Source organism: Rana temporaria, chromosome 3, assembly GCF_905171775.1.
Source record: "Rana temporaria chromosome 3, aRanTem1.1, whole genome shotgun sequence".
Classification (NCBI taxonomy): Eukaryota; Metazoa; Chordata; class Amphibia; order Anura; family Ranidae; genus Rana; species Rana temporaria.
Window position 1 is genome coordinate 93,494,115 of NC_053491.1, and position 25,455 is coordinate 93,519,569.

Sequence of the window (25,455 nt, forward strand, 5' to 3'; positions counted from 1 at the left end):
CAGAGTGCAGATGGGTTCAGGGTGCAAGTGGGTGCAGGTGGGTACAGAGTGCAGGGTGCAGGTGGGTTCAGGGTGCAGACGGGTACAGGTTGCAGGGTGAAGAATGCAGGTGGGTGCAGGGGGGTACAGAGGGATGGGTGCACAGTGCAGGTGGGTGGTAGATGCAGGTGGGTGGTGGGTGCAGGTGGGTACAGAGTGCAGGTGGGTACAGAGTGCAGGTGGGTGAAGAGTGCAGGTGGGTTCAGGGTGCAAGTGGGTGCAGGGTGAAGAATGCAGGTCGGTGCAGGAGGGTGCAGGGGGGTACAGAGGGATGGGTGCACAGTGCAGGTGGGTGGTAGATGCAGGGGGGTGCAGGTGGCTACAGAGTGTAGGTGGGTACAGAGTGCAGGTGAGGGGGTGGGGTGAGACAGAGATGGAGGGGGTGGGGTGAGACAAAGATGGAGGAGGTGGGGGTGAGACAGAGATGGAGGGGGTGGGGTGAGACAGAGATGGAGGGGGTGGGGTGAGACAAAGTTGGAGGAGGTGGGGGTGAGACAGAGGTGGAGGGGGTGGGGGTGAGACAGAGATGGAGGGGGTGGGGTGAGACAAAGATGGAGGAGGTGGGGTGAGACAGAGATGGAGGGGGTGGGGTGAGACAGAGATGGAGGGGGTGGGGTGAGACAGAGAGGGGGGGTGACAGGGAGGGGGGGGGGGTAAGACAGAGATGGAGGGGGTGGGGGTAAGACAGAGATGGTGGGGTGTGACAGAGATGGAGGGGGTGGGGTGAGACAGAGAGGGGGGTGACAGAGAGGGAGGGGGGGTAAGACAGAGATGGAGGGGGTGGGGGTCTGACAGAGATGGAGGGGGTGGGGTGAGACAGAGAGGGGGGTGACAAAAAGGGAGGGGGTGGGGGTAAGACAGAGATGGAGGGGGTGGGGGTAAGACAGAGATGGAGGGGGTGGGGTGGGGGTGTGACAGAGAGGGGGTGACAGAAAGTGAGGGGGTGGGGTGGGGGTGTGACAAAGAGGGGGGTGACAGAAAGGGAGGGGGTGAGGGGGTGACAGAGATGGAGGGGGTGGGGTGGGGGTGTGACAGAGAGGGGGGTGACAGAAAGGGAGGGTGTGGGGTGGGGGTGTGACAGAGAGGGGGGTGACAGAAAGGGAGGGGGTGGGGTGGGGGTGTGACAGAGAGGGGGGTGACAGAAAGGGAGGGGGTGAGGGTGTGACAGAGAGGGGGGTGACAGAGGAAGGGGGTGAGACAGAGATGGAGGGGGTGTGACAGAAGGGGGGGTGACAGAGAAGGAGGGAGGTGACAGAGAGGAAGGGGGTGAGACAGAGAGAGAGGGGGTGGGGGGTGAGACATTCTTCTCACTGGTGGCACACAGTGGATACCCGCGACCCCCCCCCCCCGCACCTGTTCCTATTATGCCTGCCGCGGCCGGCGATGGAACCCCCGCACTTGTTGTTATTATGCCGCGGTCGGCGGTGGACACGCACCTGTTTCTATGCCGCGCCCGATTCTGGAGACAGAGCGAGGACTGATGTGGGCATCAAGTCAGCAGGTCACAGGTGCAGAAGTTGAGCTGCGCCGCCCGCGCGGAGAAACTGAAAGTACTGTGTGATGATATGACTGACGTCACATCATCACACAGTGCAGTGTGACAGGCACAGACTGAGCTCTGCTGAGGCTCGCCACTCGCAGGTGGCTGGCTCAGTAGGGGAGCGGAGGAAGACACACACGCGGCAGCGCTGGGCATGTCGGCAAAAAAAAAAAAAATCAAACATTTTTTTTTTTTTTTTTTAAATCCTCAATGTCGGGATGGTGTCACCCCTCTAGCGGGTGTCACCCGGGTGCGGACCGCACCCCCCGCACCCCCCTAGCAACGCCTCTGCAAGTGTGTCAAACTAAATGTTATTGTGGGCCACATGAGCATTATGATTTCCCTCAAAAGGGCCGATTGTATCTGTAAGATTAGATGTCCAGAGAATCCCCTCCCCTTTACATTAGGTGTCAAGAGTCCCCCACCCTCCCTTACATCACCCCCCTTTCCTTATGCTGCTGCTGGGAAGAAACTGGATGCATTGCTTGAAAGCAAAAAGTAGGGGTCTGGAGGAGGACCAGAGGAGGACTGGAGCTCTCCTGCAGCTGTAGAAGAGGTGCGTGGGCCACATGAAATGGCCTGGAGGGCCAGATTCGGCCCGCGGTCCTTGTGTCGTTCACACCATGCAGTTGGTTTCCGGTCAGTTTCTGCACTGGAAACTGACTGCATGGTGTGAACTAGAGCCATTGGAATGCATGGAAAACACTGTGCATGCATTTTTAGGCTGGATTCACACCTATACATTTTGCTTTTTGCAGATTTTTACTACAGTCCATTTAACATGGTTTTCTATGGAACACGTTCTGCGTGGCCGTCTTTAAGGCAGGGCAAAATGGGTAGCTGCCCTGGGCCCTGTCATTGTTGTGGGGCCCAAAGCAGCTGTCTAATACTTTCCAACTATCCCAGTTTAAATTCCCTTGTGCCTTGAAGTTTTAGTCCTGTGCTGTGTCCTGATATCTCAGTGTGAAGTGTTGCTACTAATGCTGCACTGCTCTGCCCTATTGTTGTGTACATATGACTCACCCGCAAACTACAGATGACTCACCTACAGACCCTGTGTTTACATGTAAATAACCGTCATTAATATGTAAATAACAGGAGCATTCATATGCAAATAGCTCAGAGCGGCAGCATTCATATGTAAATAAAGGCAGCATTCATATGAATATCATGCCCCTCTGCAGTGAAGAGGGGCAACCAATTAGTGAGCAGTATTACTGTACAGTAACCTCTAGCAACCAATCAACAAGAAGAAATCATGTGCTTTAATCCCTCGCAACTAATCAGTGAGCCTTAACCACTTAACCCTCGGACCATATTGCTGGTCAAAGACCAGAGCACTTTTTGCGATTCGGCACTGCGTCACTTGCGCAGTCATGCGATGTGGCTCCCAAACAAAATTGGCGTCCTACAAATAGAGCTTTCTTTTGGTGGTATTTGATCACTTCTGCGGTTTTTAGTTTTTGCGCTATAAACAAAAATAGAGCGACAATTTAAAAAAAATGAATATTTTTTACTTTTTGCTATAATAGATATCCCCCAAAAATGTATAAAAAAAAATTTTTTTTCCTCAGTGTAGGCCGATACGTATTCTTCTACATATTTTTCGTAAAAAAAAAAAAAATTGCAATAAGCGTTTATTGATTGGTTTGTGCAAAAGTTATAGCGTTTACAAAATAGGGGGTATTTTTATGGCATTTTTATTAATATTTTTTTTTACTAGTAATGGCGGCGATCAGTGGTTTTTTTTCCGGTACTGCGACATTATGGCGGACACTTCGGACACATTTTTGGGACCATTGGCATTTTTATAGCGATCAGTGCTATAAAAATGCATTGGATTACTTAAAAAATGCCACTGGCAGTGAAGGGGTTAACACTAGGGGGCGGGGAAGGGGTTAAGCATGTTCCCTGGGTTCCCTGGGTGTGTTCTAACTTTAGGGGGGTGGCCTCACTAGGGGAAATGACTGATCTTCCGTTCATACATTGTATGAACGGAAGATCAGCATTTCCCCCCCCTGACAGGACCGGGAGCTGTGTGTTTACACACACAGCTCCCGGTCCCCGCTCTGTAACGAGCGATCGCGCCCGCCGGGCACGCGCACGGGAGTCGGGGGCAAGCGCCCCTAGTGGCCTGCGCGACAGCCGACGTATAGCTACGGGCTCTCGCGCAGGGGAGCCGACCTGCCGCCGTAAAATGACGGTGGCTGGTCGGCACGTAGTTAATGTGTGCTGTAACCTCTAGCAACCAGTCAGTAAGTGGTAATGATATGCTGTAACCTCTGGCAACCAGTCAGTAAGTGGTAATGATATGCTGTAACCTCTAGCAACCAGTCAATAAGTGGTAATGATATGCTGTAACCTCTAGCAACCAGTCAATAAGTGGTAATGATATGCTGTAACGTCTAGCAACCAGTCAATACGTGGTAATGATATGCTGTAACCTCTAGCAACCAGTCAATAAGTGGTAATGATATGCTGTAACCTCTAGCAACCAGTCAATAAGTGGTAATGATATGCTGTAACCTCTAGCAACCAGTCAGTAAGTGGTAATGATATGCTGTAACCTCTGGCAGTCAATCACAATCACTGCCTAATCTGATACAGTAAACTGATTTTAAGTCTAGCTGATAATTATTGTATGTCTCAGAGCAGGTGGAGGAGGGGGGGGGGGCATTTTTTTTTGCCCAGGGTCCAATCAACATTAAAGACAGCCAAAGGCGTGCGCAGTCTATTGCATTAGGGTGTGCACCCCAAAACTCAACACATACTACCGATCACTCACGTTGAAAGGGAAGGGGTTGGTAAGTTACGTATTTACCTGCCCCTTCCCGCACTCATCCTAAAACATCCCCGCAGCAACAGCCGGAGGGAGAGGAGAGTAGGGAAGCTGGATGCGCTGCGAGGGGAAGCAGGAGGGGAGCCAGCACTGTAGGGTGAATTTGTGCTGCACAGGGTGATTAGGGTGTGCCTGGGCATACCTGGCACACCCTGTGCGCACGCCTATGAAGACAGCCCTGATGTTCTGTAGTGCAAATCTGCAAAAAGCACTAAAAATACATAGGTGTGAATCCAGCCTTAAGCCTCGTACACACGGCCGAGGAACTCGACGTGCCAAACACATCGAGTTCCTCGGCCAGTTCAGCACTGAAGCCGCCGAGGAGCTCGGCGGGACGAGAGCTCCCATAGAACAACGAGGAAATAGAGAACATGTTCTCTATTTCCTCGTCGAGCTCCTCGTCGGCTTCCTCGGCCGAAAGTGTACACACGGCCAGTTTCCTCGGCAGAATTCAGCCAGAAACTCGGTCGGAAGCTGAATTCTGCCGAGGAAACTGGTCGTGTGTACGGGGCCTCAGTGGAGGAAATAAAGCGCACGCAACTGCCTCTGGTGTGAACTGGCCCTAAATCTTATTGCCCAACTCTGTGTAGAATCGTTGGATCAGATTGTTGCATGCATGGCATTATGTAACACAGAACCAGAGCAGAACAGGGCCCAGCATGCATTGCAATTCGTTCTAAGGTCAAAAAAAAAAAAAAAAAAAAAACCTTGACCAGAATGCATTGCACATAAAAAGATTAGGAAGTTGCATGGTCCCCAAATCAGTTTGCTATAGGGGCCAATGAGCTGAGGATGCAATGAAGTGACAGCTCAGGACTACAGAGCCCAGAATGCACATGGTGATGGAACACAACATCTCTGCAGTCAGCAGTTGCTGGGAGGGGCAGCTGGACCAGTCTGCCAGATAGAGGATCCGATAGGGAGGAAGGCTGATCACACACATACATACACACAGACTGTATCAGCACAAGGACAGAGGGGGATCCCCCAAATCCAGGAAGGAGGGGGGCACACATCGCCAGGATTCTGGACCATCCATGTGATTCCCAGTCCTGCTTAGCTTGCATTCCCTCCTCCTCCTCCTCCCCCACCTGCCTGCCTGCCATCGCCTTCCACCTGCTTGGAAAGAAGGACTTTGGATTCAGGGGATGACGGTGGAGAAGCGAGCTGCCCCTAATAGGGGTTCCGACATCTGAGACATCTGTGACAGCTGCTGTCACCCTCCATCCATCCATCCCAGGGATTCTCTGCAAGGAGGGGATCTGGGGGGACTCTGCCATGGGGGACAAACCATGCCTGTCCTAATCGGTCACACCGTACCCCTGCGACACTCTGCGCCCGACTGTCCCCTTCTCTACAGGCAGCCCACAGAGGGATAGGTGAGAGGCAGCAGCAGATCTACACCCTGTCCTGGGAGATGAACAGTCCCATCTGATACAAGGTGAGTCCCTGGCTCTGTCTTCATGGCCTGCTACAAAATCGGATCCATCCATTTAGGTTATGCAATCCTGGTGATTGATTTATTTATTGCTGGGCAATGATCTGCTCTTTGTGTCTATTAAAGATTAGAGAATGCTCGACTGATTTTATATATATATGTGTGTGTGTGTGTGTTTTTATATATATATATATATATGTGTGTGTGTGCTTTATATATATATATATATATATATATATATATATGTGTGTGTGTGTATGGGTGTGTTTTATATATATATATATATATATATATATATATATATATATATATATATATATGTGTGTGTATATATATATATATATATATATATATATATATATATATATATATATAATGTGTGTGTGTGTTTATATATATATATATATATTTATGTGTGTATATATATATATATATATATATATATATATATATACACACACACACACACACACACACACACACACACACACACACACACACACACATATATATATATATATATATATATATATAATGTGTGTTAAATTTAAAGGGGGCGTCCATGTTTGCAGGACGTTGCTCTCACTAATATACTTGTACATGTGTGCACAATTTGCCATCAATGGCTCATATATCATTGTGCTGCTGTGCGCAACTGCTTACTGCCTCCCAAGCCACTGTACCAGCACCGTCATGTCTGCACTCCAGCAGCCTCCCTGTGTCCTGCGATTTATTTCTGTGCTTTTAGAAATTTGCTCAGAACTGCAAACCGGTGTGTCACATGGGCAGGTAAAGGCTTTATGTTTACATACCATATCAATATGTTTTGTCAACTAGCTCTGCTTGTGAATAGTATGTTGTATTTGTAACAAATGTTGCAAGTATCTCCTGTAATAACAAATATTGTGACAACAAATGGATGATACATCCCCCTGCCTTGTGTCCTTTATACAATGTGACAAAGTTGTGTATCCAGCTGCAGTAGCTGGGATTTAGTGTGTCACCAGGAAGATTATGGTGGCAGCCATCTTTGAGTGGCCTGGTGTTAAGTAATGCCTTGATGTGTCGCTTTGATTTGCCGTCCGCTGCGCTGTTCACCTTATCTCTACGTTTTATGCTGCTTCTCCTTATTATGTGTACAGCAGTATTAGTTACATTATAATTTGGCTCTTGAGTTGTTATGCAGATTTTCTCCTGTGTTTCTACTTCTTCAGTATTTCATATATCTGTAGAGCACTTCGTAAATTGTCAGCGCCAGACAAAAAAAAAAAAACACTTCTGTGATCACAGACATCGCATGTGATTCGCACCTCACTGCTGTGCGGATCACTTGCGATGTCTGTGCGATGCGAATTCAGCCATACAGATTGTATGGCTGAATTTGCATCGCATTCGGACCAAAATCGTGCATGGCCCTTTTTTTTGTCAGCACCAGAATCGGATCGTATGGGTGTTCACAACTATGCGATCCGATTCCTGTCCGAATTCACAGTTCGCACTGCGATATGCAAACCAATCTGGGGGTGTCATTAAGGCTGGGTTTCCCCGCATCCGAATCACATGACAGGCAAGTTTGACTGGCTTTCAATGGAGCCGATTTACACAGATCTGGGGGCAGCCGCGGACTGCATTTAAAAAAGGGTCCTATGCCTTTTTTTGCATTGACACCCAAAGTGGTTTGCAGAGGGTAGTATGCAAGTTGTATGCGATGCAGGAAGAAAATCGCGCTGGTTCCTGCATCACAGAAGTGTGAACCGGCACTAATACGGCTCTGGGCAGTGTAGCTGTTGGATGTAGGCCCTCTTTTCTGTCCTAGGAGCAGAAGCCTCCACCTTCTGCCCACCTTAGATCTTATACAGGTGTGCGTCTATTTCTAGTGCCCGGAAGGCACGGGTGCAGCGTTCAGCCCTGTCTAAATCTATGGCAAGCTGAAATTCGCTGCAGCTGGTTGAGGTACACACATTTACAGCCCTACGTGTTTATGATGTAGGCGCAGAATTGGATGTATATGGGATAAACACACAGGGGACTTGATTTACTAAGGGTCCTTTCACACGAGCGGACCGTTCGTCCGTTCATTACAAGTCCGTTAACGGACTTGTAATGAATCCCTATGGGATCACGTCCGTTAGCGGAGGGAGCATCCGCTAGCGTCCGCGTCCGTCGGGATCCGCTTTTCCGAACGGAAGAAACCCTATTTTTCTTCCATTCGGCGGAACGGATCGGATGCAGACGGAAAGACGCTCCGTCTGCATCCGATCCCCCATAGGGGACAGCGGAGCAGAGTGCGGGGACCGCTCTATCCGCCGACAGCTCAGCGGGGATCCCCGCTGAGCTTTGGCGGACACACGGAGCGGACCCAGAAACGGTGTGAAAGAGCCCTAAAACTGGAGAGTGCAAAATCTGGTGCAGCTGTGCCTGGTAGCCAATCAGCTTCTAGCTACAGCTTGTTCAATTAGGCTTTGACAAAAAAACTAGAAACTGATTGGGTTCTGTGCCGGGCTGCACCATATTTTGCACTCTCCAGATTTAGTAAATCAACCCCAGTGTGTCCTTGGCCTTCCTAGATAATGCCGCCCAGATTTACACCCAGCATTGGTACACCTGTGACTCTGGATAGGATGTGATTTTGCCTGGCATTCTGCTCAAGTTGAATGTTATATATATCATTTAGGCCCTCAACAAAAAAATTGAATTACAATGACATGGTAATCCCGCTGAAGAGCAGGCACTTGTACAGTCTCATCTCATTACTTTGCCAGTCTCCTACAATCTAAAGGCTGCGGGTTTTCTAATCCTTTCCACCGTCTCTCCATGGCCGCCTATCCCTCTGCGCTTTGCCCTCTGCCAGTTTATTTCTCTACCTGTCTTTCTTCTCTTCTTCTTTCTGTCATTCCTGATCTCCTTATCTCTCCGTCCTTTCTACCAATTCACTGCCTTCTGAATAATTACTGCTTTCATCACCTGCTGTCCTATTTTCTTCTTTTGCCCTTAACCGGTACCCAACTTTCAGCGCTTTCTCTTTTTATTTTACTTTGAAGTCTTTCTACCAGATTCATAATTTATCTACAAGATTTCAGCTATTAGCATGTTACCTCAATCTCATTCTTTTGCCTGTCCCAATGTTACTGTCAGTTTATGTACTGTTTAACTCATTATTATTTTTTTTATTATTAATGAGAGTGCAACAGGAGACAATCTATTTGATTTATGCTGTCATTTTTCATATCAAAACAGGGCAAGTGATTGATACCAGTATTAACTAAATTCTCAATTACTGTTCTCTATTAACTGATTCTATAACCTTTCTAGATTTGCCTATCATGAGATGTAAAACAATGCATATAAATATAAATATATATATAAAATATGTATATGTGTGTGTGTATATATATATATATACACACATACTGTACGCAAGGCAGAGCCAATAGAAATGTATAAAATGCTCAATGTAGATGTTTGTTTTTGTCTATGGTTGCATCTCTGGCCATTGCTTATTGTATATGAATTAAACTGGGAAATTGACTTAAAGTGGATGTAAATCCACTCTCATCCTTTCTAAACTACTGCCATAGTGCTGATCTATAAGAATATAGACGCCTCCTGCATGTATCCTTACCTGTCAAATATCTCCCCTTTGTCTGTTATAATAACTGAAAAACTGCAGATTCTGTGGGTGGATCTGTTGTCTAGAGCTATGTGGGTGGAGTTGTGATGTCAGTAGACTCCCCGCCCACTTATACACTCCCCTTGTCAACATGCATTTTCCCCTGTGTATTCCTTACACTAATTTCTGCTATGATCACTAACATTCAGTCAAAATCCAGAAAAGTAACCACATGACTTCAGAAAAGGAGTGGGGGTGGGAATTAAAAAATAAAGCCTGTCTCAGGCTAGTGCATGAGATATGTAAATAACCTGTCACTCACAGCAAGGGGGAAGAACGGACAAGCGTTTTCTCCTGTTTGCCCATTTATCTCACTGAAAAAAGAAAAGAGGATTGCTCAGAGCTGGATTAACTCTTTGTGGCAAGACTGGGCACAGATGATAGGAAATCTTATACTGTACATTGTGACAGAAAACAAAATACAAAATTGGGTTTACATCCACTTTAAAGGCTATGTTCACCTTTTCCAGAAAATAGCCTATACAGCCAAGGGGTTCCAGTAGGTATTAACTGTGCAGCTTTATAAAATGTTAATTTATTTTATTTTCTTACCTGTAGGCCATTTCAAGGTCTGGCCAAAAAAAACAAACTCCCAGTTAGCAATTCCCATATTTTTGCAGGCCTTGCTTCTGTATAAGACGGTCGTTACCTCTTTTTCACTTTGAAGCATTCCTGCATGCTCAGCGAGATGGCAGCAGAAAGGAAGAAGTTGTTCCTTATGGGAAATGTTTACCTGTGGAAGTTCCTGCTATCAGGTCATTTCTTTATGTAGCCAGCTGTTTACAGTGATGGATGTGGTATGGGATTTGAGAAATGGCCAGTTGAAACAAGTATATCTTGCTTTGTACTGTCATTGTGACCTTGTCTGTTTACTGCTGGTAAGGCTCCATTAATACAGAACTGGTAGTGTGTTCTTCTTTAACTGTTTCCATTGACTTCAAAATTCTCATGCTCACCTATAAGGCTCTGCGTGGCTCAGCATCTCATTATCTGTTTCAACTTTTATCACATCCGGCCCCTTGTAACCTTAGCTCCTCTAATTCTGGTCTTCTGTGTGCCCCTCAAACATGTCTAGACTCCTTCTCCTGTTATGCCCTGAAACGTTGGAACTCTCTTTCCAAGAACATCAGAGAGTCACCTGATTAAAGCCTCATGCACACTGAACATTTTTTTTTTATTTTTTTCTGCTCCTGGGGGCTTGTTTTTTTCCTGCCTCTAAACTCCCCTGCATGTTAGTCTATGGGGGTTATTTAACCACTTGGGATCTGCGCTATGGACAAAAGACGTCCACAGCGCGGCTCTCAAGTGCCGGGTGGACGTCCCTGGACGTCCTGTTGTTGTTGTTCCGGAACTCGTCGGAACTCGTCGGAAAAGACACATCGTTTTCCTTGACGAGTTCCTTGTTAGGCTTGTCTAGAAACTCGACAAGCTTTCTTTGCGTACACACGGTCAAGACAAAATCTCCTCGTTCTCAAACGCGGTGACATACAACACATACAACGGCAGGGGAAGTTTGATTCCACTGGCACAACCCTTGGGGCTGCTTTTGCTAATCTCATGTTACTGCGTGTTAAGTAAAAGTTTGGTAAGAGACGATTTGCACTTTTCAGACTGTTACAGCGTGACGAATGTGCTATCTCCATTACAAATGCTACTTTTACCGAAGGTGCGCTCCCGTCTCATACTTTATTCTGAGCATGCGCGGGTTTCTAAGCATACACACGAACGTGTTTCTCGTCGAAAACCAGCCCGACGAGGAAATTGAGACTCCCGTCGAGGAAAAAGAGAACTTGTTCTCTTTTTTCCTCGTCAAGTTCCTCGACAGTTTTCTCGATAAAAAACATACACACGACCGTTTTCCTTGACAAAAAAGCTCTGCCACCAAGTTTCTTGATGGATTCTGTCGAGGAAAACGGTCGTGTGTACGAGGCCTCAGTGTTACTCAGTGTGAGCCGGTGGTAGCGGAGGCAAACATGCCACTCTGCTACACAGTGTACAGAGACAGGCGCTCTGCATGCCTCTGTATGTACACCAATTTAGAGTTGGTCTTAATTACCTCCAGTTTAATTATCTTCAAACTGAAGGTAATTATTTTTTAATTTAGCGTAGCCGTAGTACCACTTTAAAGAGGAAGTAAACCGCCCCGTGAAAAATGGGGAAAAACCTAATCCTGCAAGAGAAAGGCATAATGAGCTAGTTTGCATAGCAGACTAGCTCATTATGTGCCACTTACCTGAAATCGAAGCCCCCGTAGTCCTCCTCGTTCTGCCGGCTCCTGCTACCACCATGTCCCCTCGCAGATACTTCCTTGTTTTGCCACTCCGGCGCTGTGATTGGCCGGAGCGGCGATGACGTCACTCCCGCGCATGTGCGAAAACTCAGCATTTACCCAGGTTATGCCATTGTGAAAAACGGCACTTTCCGTGCGCCTGCGCCATTGTCTACATATCCACGCCTGTAATTAATGTAAATATCTCCTAAACCTGCACAGTTTAGGAGATATTTACATTAATTACAGGCGCGGATATTTCTTGCACCTACAGGTTAAGCCTTAATCTAGGCTTACTTTTAGGTGCAAGTTGTGTGGTTGAGTTTACAACCACTTTAAGAACTACCTGAATTTACTACATGTATCGTTAAAGATACTGAAACTGGCAGCAGGAATTTTTGAATTTGGCACTGGCCATTGTCACCATAAAAGTATCATAAGTGCTTTATTGAATTCACCTGTATGTGCCTGAAAAAGCCATCACACATGAACAATGAACTTGGGAAAGTGGTTTCAAGAGGAAAACTCACCCAAGCTCTACCGCTATATAGTATAGTTGGTGTGTAGAGTAGTCGGTACTCTGGTTAATTAAGCTCACAAGTGATCCATAGAAAGTACAGGCTGGCAACGCAACAGCTTCTCCATAGAAAATATTTATTGAAGCATTACAGCAGTAACATCATCCAAAAATACTGACGTGTTTCGGCCTTAGGCCTTCATCAAAAGCATAAAGATATGACAATAAAAACAGGTATATATAAGGAAGAAAGTGGTATGTGTTGAAATGCTAGCAACTTGTTTAGAGTCATATAATTTATTTTTCATTATAGATAATGTTTTTTTTTTTTGGATCAGAATCTATCTGTATTTGGAGACAGATATCTAATAGTGTCTTTGTATTTTCAGTTTTAGCCTCTATTGGGACCCTGATAAAATAGGGCATGTTTTATGGTTATTTCACTATATGGTAAAAGATAGTTGCCCATATTCCCAAGGAACAATGAAATATGTCTTACTATGCCGGTTGCAGCGCTTTTTCACTCCAGCACAGTGTTGTATGAATGGTGCCTTTGATGCCAGTGGACAGTATTTTACACGAGGTTCCCATGAGGTCAGATCACAGGGGAACATCATGTTAAAACATAGTGGTGTGAATAAGCCTGTGTGGGCTCATTAATTAATAAGCAAATGATTAATTACTTTTGTTACTTATCTTTTCCTGTGCCTACGGAAGTTTCCATTAGTAACTTGTATGTTAAAAAGTAGATCATATGTTTTTATTTTTTATTTGTTACATAAATGTTATTGAATGAGACAGGTCAATATGCAAATACAATGAACAAACAGGTAGAGGTTTGAATAGGCAAAAGCGATGCGTACATACAGTTTGTAAGATACAAAATTGGCATTCATAGTTTTTATAGAATAATAACAAAATTTCTGCATCAAAGTCATAAATGTTAGGTTTGGCAACCGTAATTTGTACACAGTGTTATCAATATAGATGTTAAAAAGGACATTTCAGTTTTATACCTGCTTGGAAGCAGGCGAAGAAGTAGGAAAAAATGGAAGAAGAAAATAAACAGAAAAAAGCAGAGGAGGGGGCGGGTATATAGGGAGAGGTAAAAGGCGGGTATATAGGGAGAGGTAAAGGGTGGGGGGTATTAGTTTTTCACTTTGCCACATTGCAGACGGGACACGTCATAAAGCTACAGTTACGGGGTGTAGGAGAAATTATTTATTCGGTCAGTGTTAATAGTTTGGTCTTTTGATAATTGTAATCAAGAGAAATTAAAGGGGGCGCAAAAGAGGACATCAGAGTTTTATGTTTATTTGTGCTTTAGTAATTACACAAATAGGTTATTCATTGTCTTCCAAAATTCAAATATTTGGGATCATTGTGATAATGTGAAGGCACACTTACTGGCTTATGTAATAGAGCCAATGGGGTTGATTTACTAAAAGAAAATAGTCTATTCGCTTTGCGAAGGAAGTTGCACATTGCAATTAAATTTTCCCCAGAGCTTAGTGAATGAGGAGCGCTCTGCTGACTTTCAGTGCCGGTTTACACAGGTGCAGCCCGACTTACAGCGCGACTTTGCAAGGCGACATCCGTGCGACTTCAGCGCGACTTGGAGCAACTTACAACGTGACTTAAAGTTGCCTCCAGGACAGGCGACTTTGGCTGTGGCCAATCACAGAATAATCAGCTCTGTGGGAGGGAGGGGTTTGCCTGAGTAAACTATTTTCTTTTCTTGTAAAGTTGCTTCAGTTCAGACAGTGATTCGACTTTGGAGGCAACTTCCATTGAAATCAATGGGAACAAGTTGCTAGAAGTCACCTTGAAGTAGTACAGGAACCTTTTCTGAAGTCGGAGTGACTTCAGTAGTGTACATTAACCCCCCTGGCGGTATTCCCGAGTCTGACTCGGGATGAGATTTTCATACCAAAAGCGGTAACCCCGAGTCAGACTCGGGCTCGCCTCGCTGCAGCAGCAGACAAAGTTACTTACCTTGTCCCTGGATCCAGCGATGCCACCGCGCTGTGTGAGCGAGCGGGACCTCGCTCGATTCACACAGCGTCCTCCTGTGCCGCCGATCTCCGTTCCCTGCGACGTTACGACGCACAGGAGCGGAGAACGGCGCCAAATTCAAAAACGTAAACAAACACATTACATACAGTATACTGTAATCTTATAGATTACAGTACTGTATGTAAAAAATACACCCCCCCCCTTGTCCCTAGTGGTCTGTCCAGTGCCCTACATGTCATTTTATATAATAAAAACTGTTCTTTCTCCCTGCAAACTGTAGATTGTCCATATCAACCAAAAGTGTCCCTTTATGTCAAAAATGGTTTTAGATCAGCTAGAAAACAGCGATAATAAATTATAATCACTTGCAGAATTGTGCGATAGCGATTTGTGGGGAAATTTGTCATAAAAAAAAAAATAATGACAGCAACAATTCTGAAACTGAGCAAATTTCAGTGAGTTTGAGTTGATTACATTATTGAATATTTTTTATTAGAATTATATTATTATTTGTTATAATTATTTCTAATTATTTATTATATTATAATTTATCATTTTGTTTTTAAAAAAATGTCATACCCGGGATGCCTACTAGTCTGTTGTTTGGACAGATTTAAGTGAGTTATTCCTAAAAATTACAGACCTACAGTATAAAACACCAAATTTCCTTGCAAATAATGGTACCGCTTTCAGCATCGTTTTCTGAAAGAATCATACCGCCAGGGAGGTCAAGACGGCTCTCATTCACTTCAATGGAATTTCTCATGTCGCACGACTTGGGGCAACACAAGTCGGATGCCAAGTCGCTGTAGTGTGAACCGGCACTCAGTGTTCATGTGCACATACATTTTTTTAATTTTTTATAAATTTTTCACATGATTGGGTGTTCTTTGCAAAATTAATCTTCACCCAGTTCACTAAGCTCTGGGGCAAATTCCTGTGAAAAGTGCAACTTCTCGTGCATAGTGAACAACCTTTTTGTCTTTAGTAAAACAACCCCAATGTTCGTAAACCAAAGCAACAAATTGACAGTGATCTTTCTATTCACATACTTTGTAAGAGGAGCAGTCTGATTGGTTGTCATGAGCTACTGTATTTTACATATCATCGCTGCTTTTAGTGCTGCCTTAAGCACAATTAAAGATGTCTGATTCCCTGGTAATAGAAGTCTTAAATGGTATATGTTCTGCATTGTTACTAAATAATTCACAATATCTGACTCATTGACAGAAAGCAGTTGAGGAAGATCATTTTCCAGTCTGTGTCTATTGGATTTTAGGCATAATATAAAAACACTGTATGAAGAACAAATTATCTTAATATTAATCCATAGCAAGCAAGAGTTAGCTTTAATCAGAATACTGTACAGAAAATAAAAAGTGTGCAGTATATATGATTGTCTGGTTTGACTGTGCGGCATTGCTTATCAACTATTTTATTTAGTAAAGCTTACTGGGTAAATGGAAATCTATAGGTCCAGAGAGTATCGTCATTTTTATAAGAAATACATCTGTGTCTCTAGATGTATACATTCTGTGAGACTGGTCTTTTTAACAATTTGAAAGATGTAGACAGCTGAGAATAGAGCAAAGGCAATCAGCCCAGGGCTAGCCACCCCTTCATGGTAGGTCGGATGTCAGCTTTGTTTGTAACACCTTAGTATAAGAACAATCACAGAAAACTGTCAAGAGTTCCAACAGCCTGCCTATCACCCCATTTGGGTATTTTTTTAGTTAAAATAAATACATTTTACAATCATATTCAGTCTTCGTACACCCCCACGTGCCACATTTGCAATAGCTGGATGGTGTATGGACACAAGGGGGTTGATTTATTAACCTCCCTGGCGGTATGATTATTTCAGAAAAAAGGTGCTGAAAGCGGTACCATTATTTGCAAGGAAATTTGGCGTTTTATAGTGTAGGCCTGTATTTCTTAGGAATAACTCACTTAAATCTGACCAAAGAAGAGTCTAGTAGGCATCTCGGGTATGAATTTTTTTTAAAAACAAAATGTCGCTGTCATTACTTTTATTTTTTTATGACGAATTTCCCCACAAATCGCTATCGCACAATTCTGCAAGTGATTATAATTTATTATCGCTGTTTTCTAGCTGCTCTAAGGCCTTGTACACATGATACGATTGATCCGCGGATACGGTCCGCCGGACCGTATCCGCGGATAAATCCTCTGAGGATTTTGATCCGATGGAGTGTACACACCATCGGATCAAAATCCGCGCTGAATTCCCATCGCGGTGACGTGTCGCGCCGTCGCCGCGATGATGACGCGGCGACGTGCGCGACGCTGTCATATAAGGATATCCACGCATGCGTCGAATCATTACGACGCATGCGAGGGATGGGTTCGGACGGATCGATCCGGTGAGTCTGTACAGACCACCGGATCGATCCGCTGGAGCCGATTCCAGCAGATAGATTTGTTAGCATGTCTACAAATTTTTATCTGCTGGAAATCGGAAATATCCGCGGATAAATATCCGCTGGAACGTACACACCAGGGGATCTATCCGCTGAAACCGATCCGCTGAGATTTTTCAGCGGATGGATCCTCTCGTGTGTATGGGGCCTAAAACCATTTTTGACATAAAGGGACACTTTTGGTTGCTATGGACAATCTACAGTTTGCAGGCAGAAAGAACCGTTGTTATTATATAAAATAACATGCAGGGCAATGGGCAGACCACTAGGGACAAGGGGGGTGTGTATTTTTTACATACAGTACTGTAATCTATAAGATTACATTATACTGTATGTATTGTGTTTGTTTACCTTTTTTAATTTGGCGCTGTTCTCCGCTCTCGTTCGTCGTAACGTCGCAGGGAACGGAGATCGGCGGCACACAGAGGCACTGTGTTAATCGAGCGAGGTCCCGCTCGCTCACACAGCGCGGTGGCATCACTGGATCCAGGGACAAGGTAAGTAAATCAAGCCTATGGATGCTGCGAGGCAAGCCCGAGTCTGACTCGGGGTTACCGATCGTAGCCAAAAAATCTCACCCCGTGTCAGACTCGGGAACACCGCTCAGAAGGTTAAAGGGCAAAAGGCTATCGACTTTGCAAGGGATTTTTCACTTAGCTTAGTGAATGGGGCAAAGCTAGTGTGTTTCGCACACTATTGTGTATTCTTTGCACCACATTCTCTAAGCTAAAGGGAAAATTCCCTTGCAAAGTGAAAATTCTTTTGCATAGTGCACACCCCATTTAACTTTAGTAAATTAACCCAGGAGAGTGGGATGCAGCATTTGATCTTTCATCAACTGTCAGCTTGAATTATGAGGATTGCTTAGCCCTAATTAGGGTCTTTTTTTCAACCAAAAATAGGCTGATAATACACATGAATTCAGGAAGACTTGAGTGGCTTAAGGAATGCAAATGAATGCCTAAAAATTAGATTCTTACTTTTAAATTAAACAAAGTTCATTCAGTTTGTATGCAGCTATATATCAAGTTAAAGAGCACTGAGAAACTGCTGAAAGATTACTTTTATGAACCCTGGCTTTAGACAGTCTTTCAAGAAATTAGTTCATTGCATAATTAGAAAAAATCTCTACTTCCATTTCACTCACTAATTGGATGTGTTTAGGGGCTTTTAGTTATTGGCAATGGAATAGTCATGACGTTGCAATTTGCCGTCTACAGCCTCTGAGCTAAGGTGGAGCAAGGGAAACCCCTAGCACCAGATTAAACTTATTTTAGAATGTTGTAAGTGCTGAGATCATTTACCCAGATGTCTAATTTTATATTTAAAGATTTGTTCATGCTACATTTAAATGTTACTGCTGTAGCTGATTATCCCTTAATACAGAAACATGAGTCGGTATCCCCTTCAGAACCCATGCTGATATTGAGGTCTGATAACCCCAAACTATGCACACAATTCCATCCTCGTTTCTATAAAATGTGCAGTTCCACGATTAGATGGGCAGATTTATATTTCATGTCTGTGCTAGGCATTGTTGGGAAGTAACACAGTACAGTCCAACTATAGACACAGTGGTAAAAAGCAGATCAGATAGGAAGGAACGCAGAAACATCAAACCCTACTTAGGCCAGGATCTGCAAAACACTTTTATGGGCCAGGTCATAAATATGCCTGTCATAAATCAGCCTAGAAGCAAATACTTATCTGTGAGTCAGGTTTTTGACCTGAACTACCAGCACCAAACTCTATATATAATTCCTGCTTTGATACAGTTACATTCATTACACTAATGTGGAAATAAATAATCAGTTTGACACCAAATACACATATTACACTTTTTAAGAGAAGCATAAATAGGATTAATATATTTAGTGCCTATCAAATCATAATTTCATTTCTGTACAATAATATGTTAATTATCAGTTGTTAAACCATGTCATATGGAAATATAGTAGAATAATTCACATTTGGGAGTGAAAACACTAAAACATCCCTTCGGCACACTTTTCGGGCCCTTTAATTGGGTTTTGTATGTCTGTAAATGCTCTTGCTTAACATCAGAACTATTAAGGAACGCTTAGGCCTCGTACACACGACCGAGTTTCTCGGCAAAACCCAGCAAGAAACTTGCTGGGAGATATTTTTTTGCAGAGGAAACCGGTCGTGTGTACATTTTCGTTGCGGAAACTGTCGAGAAACTCGACGAGCCAAAAAGAGAGCAAGTTCTCTATTTCCTCGACGGGAATGGAGAAACTTGCCTTGTCGAGTACCTCGACAGCCTAACAAGGAACTCGACGAGAAAAACGATGTGTTTCGCCCGTCGAGTTCCTCGGTCGTGTGTACGAGGCTTCAGAGTAATTTATGAGACCCGGTGATTCAAACATATGTATATATTTATACTTAATTGGACCCTACATGAAACCAAAGATCAGACAAATAAGGTGCTAAATAAATTTCACTTTCAGTGCCATTTTATTTTACTGTTGTCTATTGTCTGGTTTGTAATACCTTTTCTTCAAATATTTTCTAGCATAATTTTTCTCTTCTTTTCATGAAAGTGATATTTGAAATTCATTACACAAAATCTCAGAAGGCTGTAATCAGAAATTAAAGAATCTTTGCCTCTGCGAGGGCTACCTTATTTTAAGACTCTGTTACATTCCTGTCTGAGTGTGGCAGTGAGTGTCAGACATTGCTTAAAGGTAAGAATTGCAGCAGCAGATGCTGTGATAGGTGTGCGTTTCCATTAATAGTACACGTGGTGGTGGCTACAATTTGTATGTGCAGATGGTTACCTAACCTGCCCTATTGATGATTACTCTCAGTCTGCTAGTGCTTAGATTTTTGTCCTGGAAGTTGAAAGAGATGAGGCTGTGAGTGCAATATGTCACATCTAGTATTGGGTAGTATTGTATGACAGCCAAAAACTGCAATCTCTTATGTCACCTTTAGCCAAACTAGCAGCTGTTTTTTTTTGTTTTTTTTACGGACTAAGGCTGTTTTAGTGCCTTTAAGGTAAATTCTTAGTATGATTTTTTTTTGCATTGCTACATTGGTCCAGCTTGGATTTGATAACGCATAGTCCTTGCCTAGCTGATCCACGTGTAAGCTGATAAACACTATAGTAGCTGCCATCACTACAGTAATTTTCGCTGTATTTCAGGGTCCATACTGAGCAGCTACCCTGGAGCAGCACAGGGGTTTGCTCATCTGCCATACATAGATTACCATACATTTTTGTCATAAGTGAATGCAAAGTGTTCTTCGATTGGAAGAGATGGAGATGCAGGGTTGGTAATATCACAATCTCCACCTCATTCAATCAGAAAATACCTTGTATTGATTTAGAAAAATACAACATGTTCTCTGCATGGCACCCATGCCAAGTGGGAGACCCCCTGTGGTTACTATGCAGCAGGGCAACCAATCAGCTTGGGACCTGGAAGGCAACAAGGATCAATTAAGTAGCAGCGGCTGCTAAAGTGATTAGGTGCTTCCACAGGAGTCAGCCAGGTACATACTCACATTGTTTAGCGCCAATGTACCTATGCAAAAAAAAACAAAAAACATTCCTGGAATTCAGCTTTAAAGTCACTATACCTCAGTTTCTATTTTAAAGCCTTCTATAATTAGATTTACATAGTTACATAGTTTAGATGTTAGCAGAACTAAGGTATCCCTTTTTCATTGAAAACAAGTTTTATTTTAAAATATACCTAAATATTTCCACTTTGGCTCTTTAAAACGTTTTTCTTCTTCATGCTCCAACTCCTGAATGTTTTGTTGAAATCCAACATTTCTGATTTCTGGGAGTGTGTCAGATTTTTGCTTGTACTGGCCACAGCTCCTGCTTCCTTTCCTTGGCTTCTGTTCACCATTGGTTACTTATGTTTGCAGTTTCTAGCCTTGGATTGTCACTGAGCGTGGAATGCCATAATTTCTGCAGCAGTGACAGCCTTGGAGAATTACTGCGCAATCACGTAGCTTCAAGATATGGTGCATTCACAGGCCCTCTGGATGCATTATATAACCCCCAGGAGGCCTTTTCAGGAAGTTTGAATGCAAGGTAAGTAGACATCCTATAGCAGTGATGGCGAACCTTGGCACCCCAGATGTTTTGGAACTACATTTCCCATGATGCTCATGCAGTGTAGTTGGGCATCATGGGAAATGTAGTTCCAAAACATCTGGGGTGCCAAGATTCGCCATCACCATCCTATAGGAAATAGGTTTTTAATGTGTGGATTTCTTTTTCACTGTTATTTTTAGCTGTATGAGCTGTTCAACCAACCAAGAGTTGCCTTGAATTGGCCGTGAATGCCTATAATCAGTCACCCAAACCTTCCCTCCCTCAGGCTGGGTTCACACTACTACACTACTTTCATCCTACTTTGCTCTGTGTTCAATGTTTCCCTATGAGAGCGTCTTGTAGTGTCCTACACAAGTCGGTCGGACTTTGAAAATGCTCCCTGTACTACTTTTGGTCCTACATTGATCCTACTTTAGGCCCATTGAATATCATTGAAGTCGGACCAAAGTAGTATCCTGTTCATGAAAGTAGGATGGATGTAGGACCAATGTAGGATAAATGTAGGACCGATGTAGCAGAGCAAAGTAGGATGAAAGTAGTGTAGTAGTGTGAACCCAGCCTAAGGCTGGGTTCACACTACTACACTACTTTCATCCTACTTTGCTCTGCTACATCGGTCCTACATTTATCCTACATTGGTCCTACATCCATCCTACTTTCATGAACAGGATACTACTTTGGTCCGACTTCAATGATATTCAATGGGTTGAAGTAGGATCAATGTAGGACCAAAAGTAGTACAGGGAGCATTTTCAAAGTCGGACCGACTTGTGTAGGACCAGTTAAGACAGCTCTCATAGGGAAACATTGATTTTCACACGTCATGCTACATGAGGCTCCCAATGTAGGACTGTTTGTAGGACAAGTGTGAACCCAGCCTTAACAAAGTTTGTACCAGACTTCACTTGCCAAAGTGATTGGCCATGATTGGTTATTTGTGATCATGCCACATATCTCTGGATAGACATTAATTGTACAATTGTAGCAATACGCAATCATCTAATGACTTCAATACATATTAGTAGAGAGACGGTCTGGGCGCTTAGTTGCTGGAATCTGCAAGATATATTAGGCAATTTATGGTCTTTCATCTGTAAACTGTGTTGAGTTTGTGCCTTTAATATGGGCCTTAATGTGGAAATAACAAATCTTAAATGACCCGACCCATTTTTGAATAGACTGTAGCCTGTGATAAGCGTTATGTAAAGTACACAATCTGCCAATATTAATTATACTGGATTTAGCAGAGAGGTTCACAGTCGATGTCCCCGTTTCATTTGACATTGGTGATTTCATGTACGTTCCCTAGTGCTTCTCAGGCCACTACTTAAGGGCAATTAGTAGTTCTGGATTTAGGGATTAGGTATTTAAATTTGTTTAAAAAAGGAAATTTAAATCCCTGAGGACTGTTGTTTGAGAACCACTAGTTTACTAAATACATTCCAAAGAGCTCGAATGTCTTATTTACACCAAGGCTGCCCATAGCTATTGCTCGGCAGACTTGTGGCCAATTTCTTGGTAATATAGGGATTAGTGTTGAGCAGAATATGCCATATTCGATTTCGCGATATATCTCGAATATATATTCGAATATTCGAGATATATTCGATAAATTCGAATATTCGTGATATTTTATTGCGATTTTTCGCTATTGCGAATGCGAAAATAATTGCGATTTTTTTGATAACTGCGGTAGGAGCACTCTGATTGGCTCAGAATATTCGTGATATTTTATCGAAATATCGCAACATGCGAATGCGATATTTATTGCGCAATTTCGAGAAATGCTGGAGGAGCGCTCTGATTGGCTCAGAATATTCGTGATATTTTATCGAAATATCGCAACATGCGAATGCGATATTTATTGCGCAATTTCGACAAATGCTGTAGGAGCACTCTGATTGGCTCAGAATATTCGTGATATTTTACAATACAAAATAATTGCGAATATTCGGCAAATGCGGAAGGAGCACTCTGATTGGCTCAGAATATTCTTGATATTTTACAATACAAAATAATTGCGAATATTCGGCAAATGCGGAAGGAGCACTCTGATTGGCTCAGAATATTCGTGATATTTTACAATAGAAAATAAAAAGTGTTTTGCATTGGTGGTGATTCTTTACTCTATCCATCTGTCACAGCCATTTGTCAATCAAACACCTTGAAGATTGAACACGTTCATGCTGCATGCTTTGGACTTTTTTTCACTTCACATATCAAAGACATTTTTATGAAAGATTATTTTTCTATTATTGGGACTATATTTCTTTATATATTTGTTTCACTGTGTATTTCACAAGTTATTTGCGCTTGCTTATTTTATAATTTGCCCACATGTCTTGTCACTAGACATATTTTTTATTCTTGTAGAGCGACTCCATTTTCTGTCTTGTATTAATTTATGTTGTATAACATTTTTGAGTTGCTGCTGTATTCTCCCCTTTTTTTAAGGTATGCGCAATTTTTTCCTTCTTACAAAAAATAATAATATCAAACATACAAATATTCATAACATACACATACACAAAGCCCCCCCCCCTTTTGCATCAGAGACAATCAGAGTTCTCCTACCACAGTTATCGAAAATTCGCAATCATTTTCGCATTCGCAATAGCGAAAAATCGCAATTTTTTTTTCAATTTGGCAACATAAAAGGATCGCCTCAGCTTAGCTACTCGGCCCAGGGTCTCTAATCATACCAGCAATGCTTTTAGACGTCGATAGGATGTGATCTGTTTTAAAAATCAAATTGAAAAAATGCGAATATTCGGAATTGCGAATATTCACCGCGAAATTCGAAATATAGCGCGATTTCTCGAATATGCTATATTCGAGTCGAATATTCGCAATGCGAATATTCGTGAGCAACACTAATAGGGATTTAGAAGGAAGATTGTTCCATAAACACAAATGATTTTATTCTCTTAAGACCATTTTCTATTTTAAAAAACAAAAGAAAAATGCATCTTTGCCAAATAATATCAGAACGATACTTTAAGGTACAGGGAATGTGTACATATTATTTGTTAGCATTTATTAAACTAAAAAAAAGATCCACTTCCACAAAATGTCTGCCTGAAGTCTGTGACAGCAACTGCATACTGAAATTTACATGATTTTTCTTGGGTAAATCAACAATTGACTTAAAATCGCAAAAATCTAAAAACTTTTGCCCTATGTCTATGGTTGCACCCAAAGGGCTGCTTACTATGAGATTTCATTTTTTGACGAAAAAAAAAAAATGGGTGCTATTTTTTACAAATGCTGGCTGAGCCCGTGTCTCCTGCCCCTTGTGCCTATTGACTATCTGTGTGATGATTTTGGTAGTCATCTTCTGCATTGGAAATCTGGTGGTAAGTAGGAGTGGTAACAATGTATTAAAGAGTCACTAAAGGAAAAGATTTTTTTTAGCTGAAATGACTGTTTACAGGGTATAGAGACATAATAGTTAACTGATTCCTTTTAAAAATTATGAAAAATAGATAAAAACCAATCATATAATGTACCTACAGTTTAGTTTCGTTTTGCTGTTGTTTCCTGGTTCTCTGATGTACAGAGCCAGAGAGCCAATAGAGGGCAGTGATGGTTTGTAAAACGAAACTGGATTGGCGCTGAGGGGTTTTAGACACACAGTAATCACACCTCCTTGATGAGTGACCATAGAGAGAAATCTCCAAGTACTGTGGTTATCAGGAAACAGACAACCAGGAAGTGTCCAGAACAGAGAGGAATTACAGCAACATTAAAGCAAAAACGAGCAATGAGGACATGAAACCAGGACTGCAGTAAGGTAAAGGAAGCTATTTAGCTAAAAAAAAAAATCCTTTAGTGACCCTTTAAGAAAATCGAATGTTTCATTTATACAACAGATTGGTTTGCTTCTCATGAAAAGTTTGCTTTAAAGAGGAACTTTGTCGTTGTCTAAATTGGGCCCGGTATGTGTATGTATGAATGAAAGTTATGGATCTTAGATTGTAAACTCCTTGAGGGCAGGGATTGATGTGAATTGATGGTGCTATTTAGGTGCCAGTAATAAATAAAAAAATATACAGTGTATATATATATATATATATATATATATATATATATATATATATATATATGAAAAAAGTTCAAGAGTTGCTGCACTTAAAATCGTTTCTTTATTTTTCAAATATCTTCATAAAGGTTACATACCAAAAAAGTATTCAAAATTGTCAGACGTGGATGATATGATATGCGTTTCGGTCTTACATGCTTACGCCTTTTGGCTAAGAAATCATGTATTTTTAGATATCCATATGTAATTCTCCTGAGAAAGCACGTTTTTATCTTGTGAAACATGTAGAGAATCAGTACATACCCTGTTTCTCTGAAAATAAGCCCTACCCCGAAAATAAGACCTAGCGTGAGTTTCTGGGATGGCTGCAATATAAGCCCTACCCCAAAAATAAGCCCTAGTTAAAGTCCTTGTAAAAACATGTAACCTGTTCTGTAAAAAGATTATATAATGTGCAGTGTGTCTCCCTTTTGTAACTTTATTGTGGAAAATACCTTATTTACAGCACTGCTGGGCGCTCACGTGACCCATTGGAGCTCTTCTCCTCTCCT

The 25,455-nt window shown here is 42.7% G+C and overlaps 1 protein-coding gene across 2 annotated transcripts in view; it reads left to right on the forward strand.

Annotated features, from left to right (window-relative positions):
* The first annotated feature begins 5,223 nt into the window (after positions 1-5,223).
* The window catches only part of LINGO1 (leucine rich repeat and Ig domain containing 1), a 619,539-nt gene continuing 599,307 nt past the window's right edge, over positions 5,224-25,455 (forward strand). For both annotated transcript variants that reach the window (XM_040342992.1, XM_040342991.1), the window contains exon 1: positions 5,224-5,859. The gene's annotated coding sequence lies outside the window, so the exon portion shown is untranslated. The remainder of the gene's footprint in view (positions 5,860-25,455) is intronic.